The sequence below is a fragment of the Dama dama genome, chromosome 9 (assembly GCF_033118175.1).
Source record: "Dama dama isolate Ldn47 chromosome 9, ASM3311817v1, whole genome shotgun sequence".
Classification (NCBI taxonomy): domain Eukaryota; kingdom Metazoa; phylum Chordata; class Mammalia; order Artiodactyla; family Cervidae; genus Dama; species Dama dama.
In genome coordinates this window covers 33,831,580-33,847,674 of record NC_083689.1, presented here as the reverse complement: position 1 = coordinate 33,847,674, position 16,095 = coordinate 33,831,580, and the positions used below count along the sequence as shown (strand labels likewise).

The 16,095-nt window shown below is 41.9% G+C and overlaps 1 protein-coding gene across 2 annotated transcripts in view; it reads left to right on the top strand.

The window, feature by feature from the left end:
- Positions 1–16,095, top strand: part of SNX24 (sorting nexin 24) — a 175,615-nt gene that overhangs the window by 42,618 nt on the left and 116,902 nt on the right. The window lies entirely within an intron of this gene.

Genomic DNA, 16,095 nt, shown 5'->3' with positions numbered 1-16,095 from the left:
CTCAGACAACCATTTTGCCTTTTTGCATTTCTTTTCCGTGGGGATGGTCTTGATCCCTGTCTCCTGTACAATGTCATAAACCTCCGTCCATAGTTCATCAGGGTCTCTGTCTATCAGATCTAGTCCCTTAAATCTATTTCTCACTTCCACTGTATAGTCATAAGCCAGACATCCTGGGATGTGAAGTCAGGTGGGCCTTAGAAAGCATCACTACGAACAAAGCTAGTGGATGTGATGAAATTCCAGTTGAGCTATTTCAAATCCTGAAAGATGATGCTCTGAAAGTGCTGCACTCAATATGCCAGCAAATTTGGAAAACTCAGCCGTAGCCACAGGACTGGAAAAGGTCAGTTTTCATTCCAATCCCCAAGAAAGGCAATGCCAAAGAATGCTCAAACTACCGCACAATTGCTCTCATCTCACACGCTAGTAAAGTAATGCTCAAAATTCTCCAAGCCAGGCTTCAGCAATACGTGAACCGTGAAATTCCAGATGTTCAAGCTGGTTTTAGAAAAGGCAGAGGAACCAGAGATCAAATTGCCAACATCAGCTGGATCATCAAAAAAACAAGAGAGTTCCAGAAAAATATCTATTTCTGCTTTATTGACTACGCCAAAGCCTTCGACTGTGTGGATCATAATAAACTGTGGAAAATTCTGAAAGAGATGGGAATACCAGACCACCTGACCCACCTCTTGAGAAACCTGTATGCAGGTCAGGAAGCAACAGTTAGAACTGGACATGGAACAACAGACTGGTTGCAAATAGGAAAAGGAGTATGTCAAGGCTGTATATTGTCACCCTGCTTATTTAACTTGTATGTATGCAGTACATCATGAGAAACGCTGGGCTGGAAGAAGCACAAGCTGGAATAAGATTGCAGGGAGAAATATCAATAACCTCAGATATGCAGATGACACCACCCTTATGGCAGAAAGCGAAGAAGAACCAAAGAGACTCTTGATGAAAGTGAAAGAGGAGAGTGAAAAAGTTGGCTTAAAGCTCAACATTCAGAAAACTAAGATCATGGCATCTGGTCCCATCATTTCATGGGAAATTGTTGGGGAAACAGTGCAAACAATGTCAGACTTTATTTTTTGGAGCTCCAAAATCACTGCAGATGGTGACTGCAGCCATGAAATTAAAAGACGCTTAGTCTTTGGAAGGAAAGTTATGACCAATCTAGATAGCATATTAAAAAGCAGAGACATTACATTGCCAACAAAGGTCTGTCTAGTCAAGGCTATGGTTTTTCCAGTGGTCCTGTATGGATGTGAGAGTTGGATTGTGAAGAAAGCTGAACGCCGAAAAATGGATGCTTTTGAACTATGGTGTTGGAGAAGACTCTTGAGAGTCCCTTGGACTGCAAGGAGATCCAACCAGTCCATCCTAAAGGAGATCAGTCCTGGGTGTTCATTGGAAGGACTGATGCTGAAGCTGAAACTCCAATACTTTGGCCACCTCATGCGGAGAGTTGACTCATTTGAAAAGACCCTGATGCTGGGAGGGATTGGGGGCAGGAGGAGAAGGGGACGACAGAGGATGAGATGTCTGGATGGCATCACCGACTCGATGGACATGAGTTTGAGTAAACTCCGGGAGTTTGTGATGGACAGGGAGGCCTGGCATGCTGCGATTCATGGGGTCACAAAGAGTCGGACACGACTGAGCGACTGAACTGAACTGAACTGACTGATGGACACATTTTCTCAGTACTACTTTGTGACATGTGCTGTTCTGTGCTTAGTCGCTCAGTCATGTCCAACTCTTCGTGACCCCGTGGCCTGTAGCCCGTCAGGCTCCTCTGTCCATGTGATTCTTCAGGCGAGAATACTGGAGTGGGTTGCCATGCTCTCCTCCAGGGGATCTTCCCAACCCAGGGATCGAACCCAGCTCTCCCACTTTACAGGTGGATTCTTTACCATCTGAGCCACCAAGGAAGCCCCTTTGTGACATAGTGAATAAGATTTATTTTCTGCCCTTGAAATACTAGTCCAGTGGGGGGGAGGTTTTTTAGAAGTGGGCTAGGAAAAGAAATGGCCCAGTATCTAGTAGTTTAATATAATCTAGATATTCTCAATAACTTTTAGTTATCTAACTGCACATTCTCATAGAGACAACATGAGACAAATATATGGGAGCACATATTATGCTGTTGTCTAGCTTGCAAGTGAAAATAAAAGGAAACCTTTTATGGTAAATACTCTTCAATAAATCAGCACTAAATAATTTTATTGAGCTACAAGTGCTAGGTTTTATGAAATTGTCTTGGTTTAGCAGCACTCTATAGATGTAAAATATAGTTAGGGAAATTTTTCTCTTATTGGTATTATTCAGCCAAAGTCTGAATAATAAAACAGGGAAGTCTGTCTTATTTGTTTCTTTTTAAGGTTTTTTATCTAACTTGCATTCCTGCACAGTGAGAACAAATATGGTTGCATGACCCATTCATAGTTCTGGAGGACTTGTTGCCTTGGTTTTCTGGCAGTTTGTTTGATTTTTAAATAGTCTTTAGCGTTACACTCACAGGTTTGATGAATGTGCATGCCCACATGTTCAGTCGTGTTTGACTCTTTGCAACCCCATGGACTGTAACCCACCAGGCTCCTCTCCATGAGGGGATCTTCCCAACCCAGGGTTCGAACCCAAGTCTTCTACATGTCTCCTACATTGCAGGCAGATTCTTTTTTTTTTTTTTTTTAATTTTATTTATTTATTTTTTATTATTATTATTATTTTTTTCCAGTGGGTTTTGTCATACATTGATATGAATCAGCCATGGATTTACATGTATTCCCAATCCCGATCCCCCCTCCCACCTCCCTCTCCACCCGATTCCTCTGGGTCTTCCCATTGCACCAGGCCGGAGCACTTGTCTTGTGCATCCCACCTGGGCTGGTGATCTGTTTCACCATGCAGGCAGATTCTTTAAAGCTAAATACCTTTTTTGTCTCACGCAGTTATTACATGGTATTACAGAATATTTAATGTCGATGTAGACATATACTCTGAATACACTGGCATATTGCTACATTCATTGCAAATCACATGCAGTGTGTTATCCATATGTGATGGCTGCCTTTTTGGTTTTTGGTTTGTGGTTACACCTGGACTATACATTTTGGCTCAGGGAACTCAGAGGTTGAGCACATGGACATGGTTACAGTTTTCTAGCTGACCTGAGCGGTATCTGGCCTCTCTCTTTCCGAGTTCTCCTTCCTCATTGTGTAGATCTGTCCTACCCTTGTACCTGCTTGTTGCCTGTTCCCACCTTGGCATTCATTCTGCCATGGTCAACCCCTAAAACCTATAGCTATTAATTTTTAGAGAAAGTTTCAAATAAACACTCCCTATATTTTAAGGACCGTTTTGTAAATCTTATTAACTTCTTTCTGAGATAGTTTACTTTTTATTTTAATTGGGCCAGCCCCCCTCCCCAACAAAATCTATGAAAAACTTAGAGATTATACAGGTTTTTTTAATATTTTAATTAATTTATTTATTTGGCTGTGTCAGATCTTGGTTGCCATGTGCGAGATCTTCCTTGCATCGCACGAGGTCTTGCACTGCCGTGCACACCTTCTAGTTGTGGCCTGTAGGCTCAGTGGTTGCAGCACACAGGCTTAGTTGCTCCATGGCGTGTTGGATCTTAGTTCCCTGACCAGGGATCGAACCCATGTCCCTTGCATTACAAGATGGATTCTTAACCACTGGACCACCAGGGAAGTCCCAGAGATTATATAATTTTTCATAGTTGTGGAAGAAATGGTGATCTTTTGTTTTTAAATTACTTTCAAAGAGAGTAGTATGTATCTGTAATAGAAAAGTTAGAGGAGTAAATAAATAAACCTAGGGGATGGGTTTAACCATTAATTTGTTTATAGTTAACTTATTCCATTTACATTAGTTTTATGTAAAACACATCTCATTTTACTATGATATCATGTCTAACTAATGTAATATATTATAGGCAGGTTTAAAGTTCCAGGGATTTAGTGGTAGAGAAGCGAGTTCACTGTTTGGATTTGCGTGTCAGCCCCCCTGAGGTAATTCATACCGTCTTGTCTCCTACATCTTGGGCCAAGAGTGTAGGCGCCCTGGGGTCCTGGTAACTTGATACACAACCTGGGCTGTGTCCTTTGTGTTAAAGACCCTCAGCTGTCACCCCTGAGGGGGTGGACTTCTGCGTCGTGTGTTCCATGAGACTCAGCAGTCACACCCATTCCAGGTCAGTGCCCTTCCTGCTTTAGCAGTGGTCTCTGCCACCTTCCCTGTGCCTTTCCAGCCAGCCAAAGAAAATCTCCCCTTCTTATTTGAGCCAAAATGGGGCTGTTTCAAAATAAATTTCACTTGGAAACAAAGGCAAAGACCAAATGTACGAGAAAAAAATTGCAGCAGGATAGACATGGGTAAAGTTATGAAGCAGAGTTGTTTATTTTTAAATCTTAAGATAATGAAGTTGCAGATCTTTGGCACATGCGTCGTCGTTTTCCTCCTCTGTGCCCATGGCAGACATTGCCAATCAATCCCAGCACTCTCTTCTGTTGACTCATCCTTGGGAACCTTAGCAGTGCAGTGCAGCCATCCTTGGCGATCCGACTTGGCAGGTGAGATGCTTATCCTGTTCTTCAGGTAACTGCATTCTGTCAACAAGTTCACTTCACAGTCAGAAATTACCAGGCGCATGTTCACGGCATTCTGTCTGATTCTGCTTGACTGAGGCCAGTTTAGTTGCTGCTGGCCAAGGCTTGTCTCCTCTCAGACTTTGGTGGCCTCCATGGCAGGCAGCCAGCCGCCGTTCCTGTTACCTTGGAAACCTCCTGTCCTGTCCCAGCCCTCCTGTTTCTTTCTTTTTTTTTTTTTTAATTAATTTTTAATTCCATTTCTATTTTAAAGTTAGACCACCTATAGTTTACTAGATTTCTGATGGATCCTCTGTTCACTTGCCCATCTTTTCCCCACCAGCTTTATCTAGAGTTTCCTTCTCTCCCTATGGCCAGATTCAACAACAGCACATACATGGTTGGGGGAAAAAAGTCTTGTAAGTCTCGCCTTTTTCCTATGATAGACCACAGCTTATTGTAATAGGACCCAGCTTATTTGTAATATCCCACAGCTTGTTTATAAAGCAGGTAGTTCCTCCCAACTACTATTTTCTTGGTTTATATATTTTTAAAAAATTATCACGTAATGCGACTGCCCTTAGCCAAACGTACTGACTCAGTGAGGTCTGAGGTTTAACTCCAACCACTGAAAATAAATGCTTATGGCTTTTGGAAAATGTGAACTGAATGTTTAAATCTCCAAAACCCCATGTGTGTCAGTTTCATAGCACTTCATAACTTAAAACTGAAAGCCCTAAATGTGGCCTTTCCTCTAGCTTATTTCTGACATTAGATCAGTACCGTGTTTTAGAATATCCTACTAACTGAAGTGTCATTTAACGTGAGGGGCATGAACATACGTATTTCAGAGGTCTCTGCTTATGCGTAAATTTCAGATCTTCCTTGCCTCATAAGTATGCCAGTAGGTGTCACTGTGTACATTAAATGGAGATCAAAAGCTGTCATTAAGCGAATTTCCAAACTTAAGTATCATTATAATGTTTTTCAAAAAGAGAGCTTATGAGAGTACGCAAGAATATGGTTACCCCTTCCTGTTTTTATTTTTTTTAATTACCTTCTTAAGTTGTTGTAAGAAAATACGGCCCAATTCTTTCTTTCCCAATTGTGCTATGTTACTTTTTTCTATGAGCTTTTACATACATGTACAAACATTTGTTTTGGGTGCATTCACAAGAAGCAGAAGACAGTATATAACCTATTAAATGAAAAGAGTGGATCATTTTGCACTTGTGTATGTTACTTTGCTGATGTCGAACTTGATCATACCAGCTGTTTGTGGGGAGGGGTATGATTTCTTCATTTCAAATATTTTGTTGTGACAACATAAGAGTATTTTTTAAAATCTCCTAACAAGGTGCAGTGAGTTAATCTGTATGGGTACAAACATATACACAGGGGCACCTGAAAAGTTTTTAAAAAATGATTATTTCTGGATATTCTCCGTATTTATTAGGCTGCTTTTTAGATTTCTAAATTTTTTTTCTAACTAAAATAACTGTTCATTGATCATGTTTCCTGTAATATTGGTGGAACTTAATTCTTTAAATATCTGAGACTTTATGGGTTCACTGTTCTCCTGAGCCCTTCAAAAAAAGTGAGTGTTTGACTTTTTATCTTCTGTTGCCTTTGGCGGGGGCGGGGGGGGGGGTGCATGGAAACAGATGCTTGTTTATTCATTTATAAGGCTTTAATGTTAAGATCAGCGGTATTGATTTAGTAGTTACAAATCAAGGTGATACAAATGTTCTCGTGTGTGTGTGTGTTCTGATCTCTATGTGTTGTGTGAAATGTGGTAGTGGTAATGTGAAGGTTAAATATGGGTTCTGCTGAATCAATAACATTTCATTTCTTAGAGGAAAAAGTGAAATCAAAGTCAATATGGAAAAATGTAAATATCTGTCAAATCTTAATGACTATGGATGTGTCTGTTTGTACTGTTTTCTGCCCAGAAACTCTGGTGCAATTGGTCAGGTTGAAGGCCTGGACATTAATAATTTCAAACCATCCTTCAGGTTTATAGACCAGAGCTGTGAATTACCAGGACTTTTTGTTACCAAGCAGGGTTTTTATTATTGCTAAGAGCTTTTTGTTACCAAGCAAGTGGGCCAAATGTGGTGATGGGGCAGTTTCCAAATCAAAGTCCAAGAGTTGGAGTCAAAGAACCTTGAAAGTGGATCCCATCCATTGGTGGATGTATACATTTTATTTGGTGGCTAGAGGCTTCATGTATATGCATTATTGGTGGTGGGCTATCCTGCCCATTTTCGAGAACTTTTTCTAGGTGTGAAAACTTTGCTCTTTGCCCTTCCTGGTGGATTAACTTTCAGTACCTCCTGCCAGCCTCTGCTTTGTCTGAAGTAGCCTGGTCTCTGCTCTTGCCCTGCCGTGATCATCAGTGTCCACCTGGGAGCTGTCACGATGACTTCGGAGCTAGCACAGTGCATCCCTTGCTGTTGGTAGATTTCTGGCATCAGATGTTCTATTACTAATGGATTTATTTCTTCAACTATCATGAGGTCAATGGAAGTTTATTGCTGCACCAGGAAAAAAAAAGTCTTCACATATGGTCTATTGGTTATGCTTCTGTTGAGTAATATAAAATTCCTTCAGCAGTTACTTGAGCCTCACTTTTTGTTGGATGCTTTTGACAATGATGAAGGAATTCAGTGAAATCTTAATTTTGAGGACAGCATATGCTCTTCTAAGGATAATCCTCATAACAGAGGAAGGGGAAACTTTTTAAAGAATGATTGACTCACAAGTGGAAAAAAAAAACATAAGGGCCTTAGTAGAAGCAGTTTTTAAAAATGCGAAATACAAAACCTTCTTTAAAAATTAGAGGCAGGGAAAACACAAGTCTTTGCATTGGAAAGTGAATGTGAAGTCGCTCAGTCGTGTCCGACTCTTTGTGATCCCATGGACTACAGCCTACCAGGCTCCTCTGTCCATGGGATTTTCCAGGCAAGAGTACTGGAGTGGGTTACCATTTCCTTCTCCAGGGGATCTTCCCAACACAGGGATCGAACCCAGGTCTCCCACATTGTAGGCAGACGCTGTACCGTCTGAGCCACCAGGGAAGTCCTGGTGCGTTGGAAAGCACACATGTTCAAGTTTCAGTTCTGTAAGGTATATGCCTCTGTGCTACTCTCTCCATTCATCCCACCCTCTTCTTTTCCCACTGTGTCCACAAGTCTACTCTCTGTGTCTGTGTCTCTACTGCTGCCCTGCAAATAGGATCATCAGTACCATTTTTCTACATTCCCTATATGTGTGATAATATACAATATTTGTTTTTCTCTTTTCTACTTACTTCACTCTGTATTCAGTTCAGTTGCTCAGTATGTCCGACTTTTTGTGACTCCATGGACTGCAGCACACCAGGCTTCCCTGTCCATTACCAACTCCTGGAGCTTGCTCTAACTCATGTCCGTTGAGTCAGTGATGCCATCCAGCCATCTCATTCTCTGGTTGTCCCCTTCTCCTCCTGCCTTCAATCTTTCCCAGCATCAGGGTCTTTTCCAATGAGTCAGTTCTTCGCATCAGGTGGCCAAAGTATGGGAGCTTCAGCATCAGTCCTTCCAATGAATATTCAGAACTGAATTCCTTTAGGATTGACTGGTTTGATCTCCTTGCAGTCCAAGGGACTCTGAAGAGTCTGTTCCAACACCATCGTTCAAAAACAGAAATTCTTCGCCACTCAGCTTTCTTTATGGTCCAAGTCTCACATCGATATATGACTATTGAAAAGTCATAGCTTTGACTAGACAGACATTTGTCGGCAAAGTGATGTCTCTGCTTTTTAATATGCTGTCTAGGTTGGTCATAGCTTTTCTTCCAAGGAGCAAGCGTCTTTTAATTTCATGGCTGCAGTCACCATCTGCAGTGGTTTTGGAGCCAAGAAAATAAAGTCTGTCACTGTTTCCATTGCTTCTGCATCTATCTGCCATGAAGTGATGGTACTGGATGCCATGATCTTAGTTCACTCTGGATACCAGGCTGTAGATTCATCCACCTCACTAGAGCTGACTCGAATTTGTTCTTTTTTATGGCCGAGTAATATTCCATTGTATATATGTGGCACAACTTCTTTATCCATTCATCTTTTGATGGACATCTAGATTGCTTCCATGTCCTGGCTCTTGTAAACAATGCTGTAATGAACATTGGGGTGGTGGTGGTGATGTTTAGCTGCTGAATCATGTCTGAGTCTTTGCGATCTCATGGACTGTAGCCCACCAGGCTCCTCTGTCCATGGGATTTCCCAGGCAAGAATACTGGAGTGGGTTGCCGTTTCCTTCTCCATGGGATCTTCCTGACCCAGGGATTGAAGCCCTGTCTCTTGCATTGACAAGCAAGTTCTTTAGCACTGAGACATCAGGGAAGCCCAAATATTGGGGCACATGTGTCTTTTAGAATTGTGATTTTCCGAGGGTATATGTCCAGTAGTGGAATTGCTGGGTCATATGGTAGCTTTATTCCTATTTTTTTAAGAGGGCTCCATACTTTTCTCCATAGTGGCTGTATCAGTTTATATTCCTACTAACAGAGCAAGAGGGTTGCCTTTTCTTCATATCCTCTCCATCATTTATTGTTTGTAGATTTTTAAAAATTAATTTATTTATTTTAATTAGAGGCTAATTACTTTACAATATTGTGGGTTTGCCATACATTGACATGAATCAGCCATGGATATACATGTGTCCCCCATCCTAAACCTCCCTCCCACCTCCCTCCCCATCCCATCCCTCTGGGTTGTCCCCAGAGGGGACACCTACACCGGCTTTGAGTGACCTGTTTCATGTATCGAACTTGGACTGGCGATCTATTTCACATATGATAATATACATGTTTCAGTGCTATTCTCTCAAATCATCCCACCCTTACTTTCTCCCACAGAGTCCAAAAGTTTGTTCTTTTTATCTGTTTATCTTTTGCTGTCTCACATATAGGGTCGCCGTTAACCATCTTTCTAAATTCCATTTATATGCGTTAATATACAGTATTGGTATTTTTCTGTCTGACTTACTTCACTCTATAAAATAGGGTCCAGTTTCATCCACCTCATTAGAACTAACTCAAATGTGTTTTTTGTAATAGCTGAGTAATATTCCATTGTGTATAAGTACCACAGCTTTCTTATCCATTCATCTGCTGATGGGCATCTAGGTTGTTTCCATGTCCTGGCTATTATAAACCGTGCTGCGATGAACACTGGGGTACACATGTCTCTTTCAGTTCTGGTTTCCTCGGTGTGTATACCCAGCAGTGGGATTGCTGGTTCGTATGGCAGTTGTATTTCCAGTTTTTTAAGAAATCTCCACACTTCTCCATAGTGGCTGTACTAGTTTGCATTCCCACCTACCGTGTAAGAGGGTTCCCTTTTCTCCACACCTCCTCCAGCATTTATTGTGTGTAGACTTTTTGATAGCAGCCATTCTGACTGGCGTGAGATGGTATCTCATTGTGGTTTTGATTTGCATTCCTCTGATAATGAGTGATGTTGAGCATCTTTTCATGTGTTTGTTAGTCATCTATATGTCCTCTTTGGAGAAATGTCTGTTTAGTTCTTTGGCCCGTTTTTTGATTGGGTCTTCTGGAATTGAGCTGCATGAGCTGCTTGTATATTTTTGAGATTAATTCTTTGTCAGTTACTTCGTTTGCTGTTATTTTTTCCCATTCTGAAAGCTGTCTTTTCACCTTGCTTATAGCTTCCTTTGTTGTGCAAAAGCTTTTAAGTTTAATTAGGTCCCATTTGTTTGTTTTTGCTTTTATTTCCTTTACTCTGGGAGGTGGGTCATAGAGGATCTTCTGAGATTTATATCAAAGAGTGTTCTGCATGTTTTCCTCTAAGAGTTTTATAGTTTCTGGTATTACATTTAGATCTCTAATCCATTTTGGGGATTTTTTGTGCATAGTGTTAAAAAATGTACTAATTTCATTATTTTACATATAGCTGTCTAGTTTTCTCAGCACCACTTATTGAAGAGACTGTCTTTTCTCCATTGTATATTCTTGCCTCCTTTGTCAAAGATAAAGTGGTCATAAGGGTGTGGGTTTATCTCTGGGCTTCTATCTTGTTCCATTGGTCTGTATTTCTGTTTTTGTGCCAGTGCCATACTGTCTCAATGACTATAATTTTGCAGTATAGCCTGAAGTCAGAAATGCTGATTCCTCCACCTCCGTTTTTCGTTTTCAAGAGTGCTTTGGCTATCTGGAGTATTTTGTGTTTCAATACGAAGTGTGAAATTTTTTATTATAGTTCTTTGAAAAATGTCATTGGTAATTTGATAGGGATTGCATTGAATTTGTAGATTGCTTTGGGTAGTAGAGTTGTTTTCACAATATTTATATTTCCAATCCAGGAACATGGTGTATCTGTTTATGCCAGCTTTGCTTTCTTTCATCACTATCTTATAGTTTAGTTTTTTTTGTATTCAGGTCTTTTGTCTCTTTAGGTAGGTTTATTCCTAGGTATTTTATTCTTTTTGTTGCAGTGGTAAATGGAATTGATTTCTTAATTTCTCTTTCTGATTTTTCATTGCTAGTGTATGGGAATGCAAGGGATTTCTGTTTATTGATTTTGTATCCTGTGACTTTACTAAATTCACTTATTAGCTCTAGTAATTCTTTTATAGTATCTTGTTAGTTTGATTAATATGTGTCTCGGTGTGTTTCTCCTTGCGTTTATCCTGTATGGGACTCTCTCTGCTTCTTGGATTTGATTGACTATTTCCTTTCCCATGTTAGGAAAGTTTTTGACTATAATCTCTGAAAAAAATTTTTCATACCCTTTCTTTTTTCTTCTTCTAGCATTCCTATACTTCTGCCTCAGTTAATGTGCTATTGGTTTTTTCTAGAAAAAAATTTTAATTTCACTAATTGTGTTGTTTATCACTGTTTGCTTTTTCTTTATTTCTTCTAGGTTCTTGTTAAATGTGTTAAGTGATTCTTGCATTTTCTCCATTCTGTTTTCGAGATTTTGGATCATCTTTATTATCATTACTCTGAATTTTTGGGGGGGGGGTAGTTTGCCTATTTTGTCTTCATTTATTTGATCTTGTGGGTTTTTACCTTGTTCCTTCATTTGCTCAGTATTTCTCTGTATTTTCACTTTGTCTAACTTTTACTGATGTCTCCTTTCCCCAGGCTATAGGGTCACAGCTCCTTTTGCTTTTGGTCTCTGCCCTTGGTGGGCGTGGTTAGTCCAGAGGCCTGTGTCCGCTTCTTGTTGGGAGGGCCTTGTGCCTGAGTCCTGGTGGGAAGAGGTTGAATTTTTTTCCCTTCAGATGGGCAGGGCTGTGTGAGGTGATTGTGTTCTGGGATGTCTGTGGGAAGTCTGTCTACTAATGATTGGGTTTGTATTCTTGTCTTGCTTGTGGTTTGGGTGAGGCATTCTGCTCTGGGTGAGGCCAGCAGATGGGTGGTGCCAAGTCTTGGATACAGGCAGAGGTCTTTGTGGGAGTTCCCACTGATTAATCCTCCCTGGGATCAGGAATTCTCAGCAGTCTAGTGTCCTGGACTCAGGACTCCCACCCCAGAGGTTCAGGTTCTACCTGCGATTGAGGAATCAAGATCCCACAAGCCATTTGTTATGGCAGTAAAGGGGATTAAAACAAACAAAAAACAACAGACAAACAAAAAACGAACCCCAGACAAATGGTAAAAGTAAAATCAGACAAATAGTAGAAACAAAAACAAAGGAACATACATACACACAGGAACATACATGCACATACACACCCCCCACCCCCCAAAACAGACCAAAGAAAGCAAAGTACAAGACAGTGAGTTGGTGAGCAAAGGAAACCAAAAATGATACCAGCCAATTAAAAACAAAACTAATTAAGACACAAAACAGAGAAAAAGACCAAAGCAGAGTGCCAGGTGAGGAATAAAGCAAGGAAAACAAAACAAACATGAAAAATGAAGAAAAAAAAAAAAAAGAAAAGAAAAGTTAAATAGAAGTATATTAAAAAGATCTGTATATATTAAAGAATAACTGCAACAAGAAAAGAACAGCAGCAAAAAATAAAGGAAAAAAGAACCACAGAAACACAGAAAGCCAAAGCAGAAGTGGAAATATATAAAGGAAATTAAAAATGTGATTAAAAACAAAACCAAAAAAGTTCTCGAAAGCCTCAATAGAGATAGCAGTAATGAAACAGCCACAGCAACAAGAAAAAAAGAAGAGGAAAAAAAAAAAAATCCAGAACGAACTACAGAATGAATCGAAATGTAAGAATGATAATAAAAGTTTTTTTGGGTCTCAGCTGTCAGTGTCCTTTCCCCCACTGTGAGCCTCAGCCCACCTCTGCCTCCCTAGGAGGCCCTCCAATACTGTGGCAGCTGGTCTCTGGACCTGCTGTGAGGACAGCTCAGGCTCTGATCTAGTCCTCCTCCTGCATGTTCTCACCTCCAGTGTTCGCAGCTGCCAGAGCTAGGGCTTTTTCTTTTGTGTGAATACTCACTGTCCTTTTATGTAGACCATCGACATAGAGTCTACCTGCTTGATCGTGTGCATTTAATCTGCAGCTTATGCAGCTGGTGAAAAGGTTTTCGGTCCTCTTAGTCACTCTCCCTCTGAAGCTCACTTGTGGTTTTATCCCTGCCTCTGCATGTGGATCATCCACAGGAGTTTGCTCCTGAGGCAGCCCTGGAGGGCTTGGGTCTGCCCCAGTGAGGACTGAGCGTGAAGGTAGTCAGCTGCTTGGATCACGGGAACCCCAGCAGCAACAGGTGGGCAGGGAAGCCAGCAGCCACAGGCGCCAGAGATATGGCACTATTAGAATTTTCTAGTTTCTGGCAGCTAGTGCTTATAGGGCCTCCCTGACTCGGGCCCATCTCTATTGCTCACTGCCTCAGGCACTCAAAGGGCCCCCCGCTCTAGGGATTTTCTCTACTGGTCGGCTGCCAGCCCTGGCGTTTGCAGAGAGAGAAACTACAGTGATGGTTTCACTCCCTGCACATGACTCAGAGGTGGCTGCCCAGCGTTCCTCCAAAAGCACTCCCCACCATGGACTTTCTCCCCACAGCCAACAGCAGTCCATGCCCTGGGGTTGCTGTCCAATCCCCGTGCTCCTCTAGCTCCCCCCGTGCATTCCGGTGGCCTTGCGTCCCTGTCCAGAGTATGTAGGGCTGTGGCACAGACTTTCTGTGTGGTTCTCACTCCATTCAGACTGTCACAAATGAGCTGCTGCAGTCTCCAGCAGTCTCAGATGCTTCCCCTCTGATGCCCCCATTTGGGGATCTGACCCCTGCTTCAGTTCCTCACCCCCCAGGTGCAGCTCAAGTCTTATTCATGCTCCTCTTTTTCCCTTCCTTCCTTCATCTTACCGAGTTTTGAGTGGAGTTATATCTTCCTTTCTGATGGTCAGAGGCTCCTGACAGTACCCAGCTGGTTCTCCGTGAGATCTAATGCATCTGAAGATATATCCCTGATGCATCCATGGAGAGAGACATACTCCATGTCTACCGACTCCTCCACCATCTTGACTGTTGGTTTGTTGTTGGTTTTTTTTTTTTTTGAGTGAAAAAAAGACCTGGATATTTAAGAAAAAACTATTTACTGGAATATAATTGCTTTACAGTGTTGTTTGTTTCTGCTGTATAATGAAGTGAATCAGTGTATGTACACGTGTATCCCTCCCTCCCACTCCACCTCCATCCTACCCCTCTAGGTCATCACAGAGTCCCAAGCTGAGCTTCTTTTGCTTTATAGCAGGTTCCCACTAGCTATCTTACACATGCTAGTTTTTACTATGAGGAACTATTCCATACTACTTAAGTTTTGAAATTCTTGAAATATAACTTGTTTTCTTTTCATTTAACTAGTGTTTGTTGTTCCTCCATTATGCCTTGTACTGTGGGTGATGCTAAGGAGAATGTACAAGATACATAAAAAGTAATTGCTTTCCTTTGGAATATAGGCTATTTGAAGATACTGCAGTTATAACAGCGAAAACCAGTAGATGGTTAAGGACAAAATGCAAAGAGATAATAAGTGGTCTTGGTATTCAGGAATGATCAGCCTGGTCCCGTACTGTTTTAAAGCAGTTTTAAACAATTATATTCACTCACTGTAAAGCAATTGTATTCCCCTTGCTCCTCTGATGACTTTGTTCCATACTGTACCCCAAGGTTTACCTGGCCTCTGGCTCTTTTGACTTTGTCTCCTGTCATTGCCCCTTGGGCTCTGCATATTTCTTCCAGGATCTTGACCCTCCATCCTCTCCCTTAGAGTGTCTTGCAAATTTGTTCCTGTTCTGTCTGACCCTGGCCTTGAGGTAAACACGGTGCCCTCTTCCATTTTCGTCCATCTGGCGTCACTCTTCCGTGTCCCGCTTTTTAATGGTGTCTGTCTTGGTACTCTGTAGGTACCTAAATTCAGGATGCCCCAAACTGATTTCATTGCCTCCTTTCTTTCTCTCTTCCAGAAACAAACAGTATTGTTTTGCCCTCTGTAACTTTGAGTCTGGGTACCACCATCCACCCATAAAACACAAGATGATCGTTGTTTCTCCCTCAGCTGGGATTCAGCGACTTATGGGAAATGTCTATGGCCCCAGGTCCCTGTTCTCCGTCCCCTCCATCTCCCCTGTGTTCTCATGGTGGCAGCGTCACCTCAGCCCTCTAGAGGAGCCTCTCCCTCATGGTGTCCCTCCACGCCCTCTTTTGAATTTGCCTTTCTGCTACCTCTTGGCTCTCCACAGCCCGAAGCTCAGAGCTGTGGGTAAGGTTAAGGAAAGCCCCTTCCTGATCTCATCCCAGCCTGCCTCTTTCCCTCCTCTCAACAATGCCCGCCCCCCTTCTCCCCTCTCCCAAGACTCAGCCCAGCCTCACCGCCCACCAGTTTATGGAGGTCACGCAAATGTATCGTGTCAGTTCTCGATCTCTGTCTTTACCCTTGTTGTTCTCTAGTCCTGGGGCCATGTCTGCCCTGTAGACAGAGAACCCAGTCAGCACCCAGCTCAGACACTTACTTCTCTGCGCATCATGGGCTAATGGCCCCCGGTAGAATTGTTCGTACTCTCTTCTGTGTCTTTACTCTATCCTGCTTATGTCTCTTTGATGCCAGTTTTTGCACTTATTATAATGATCAGTGAGCAGGTGTGTCCCCCCTACTGGTCTATGAACTCTGATCTTCAGGTCAGATGCTTTATGCATCCACTTATATCCCGTGTACTGGGCATCTTCACGGTGTTCAATTCACCTTTTTTTGGATGAAAGAAGAGTCATGTTGAATGGAATTTTAAAACCTGGGGAGTTTTTGGCCATGTGTTTAATATTGAGTTTTGTTTCCTAAATATTCTTAGTTTTGGTTTACTGTAGTATATCTGCCCGGAGAAGGCAATGGCATCCCACTCCGGTACTCTTGCCTGGAAAATCCCATGGACGGAGGAGCCTGGTAGGCTGCAGTCCATGGGGTCGCTAAGAGTCAGACACGATTGAGGAACTTCACTTTCACTTTTCA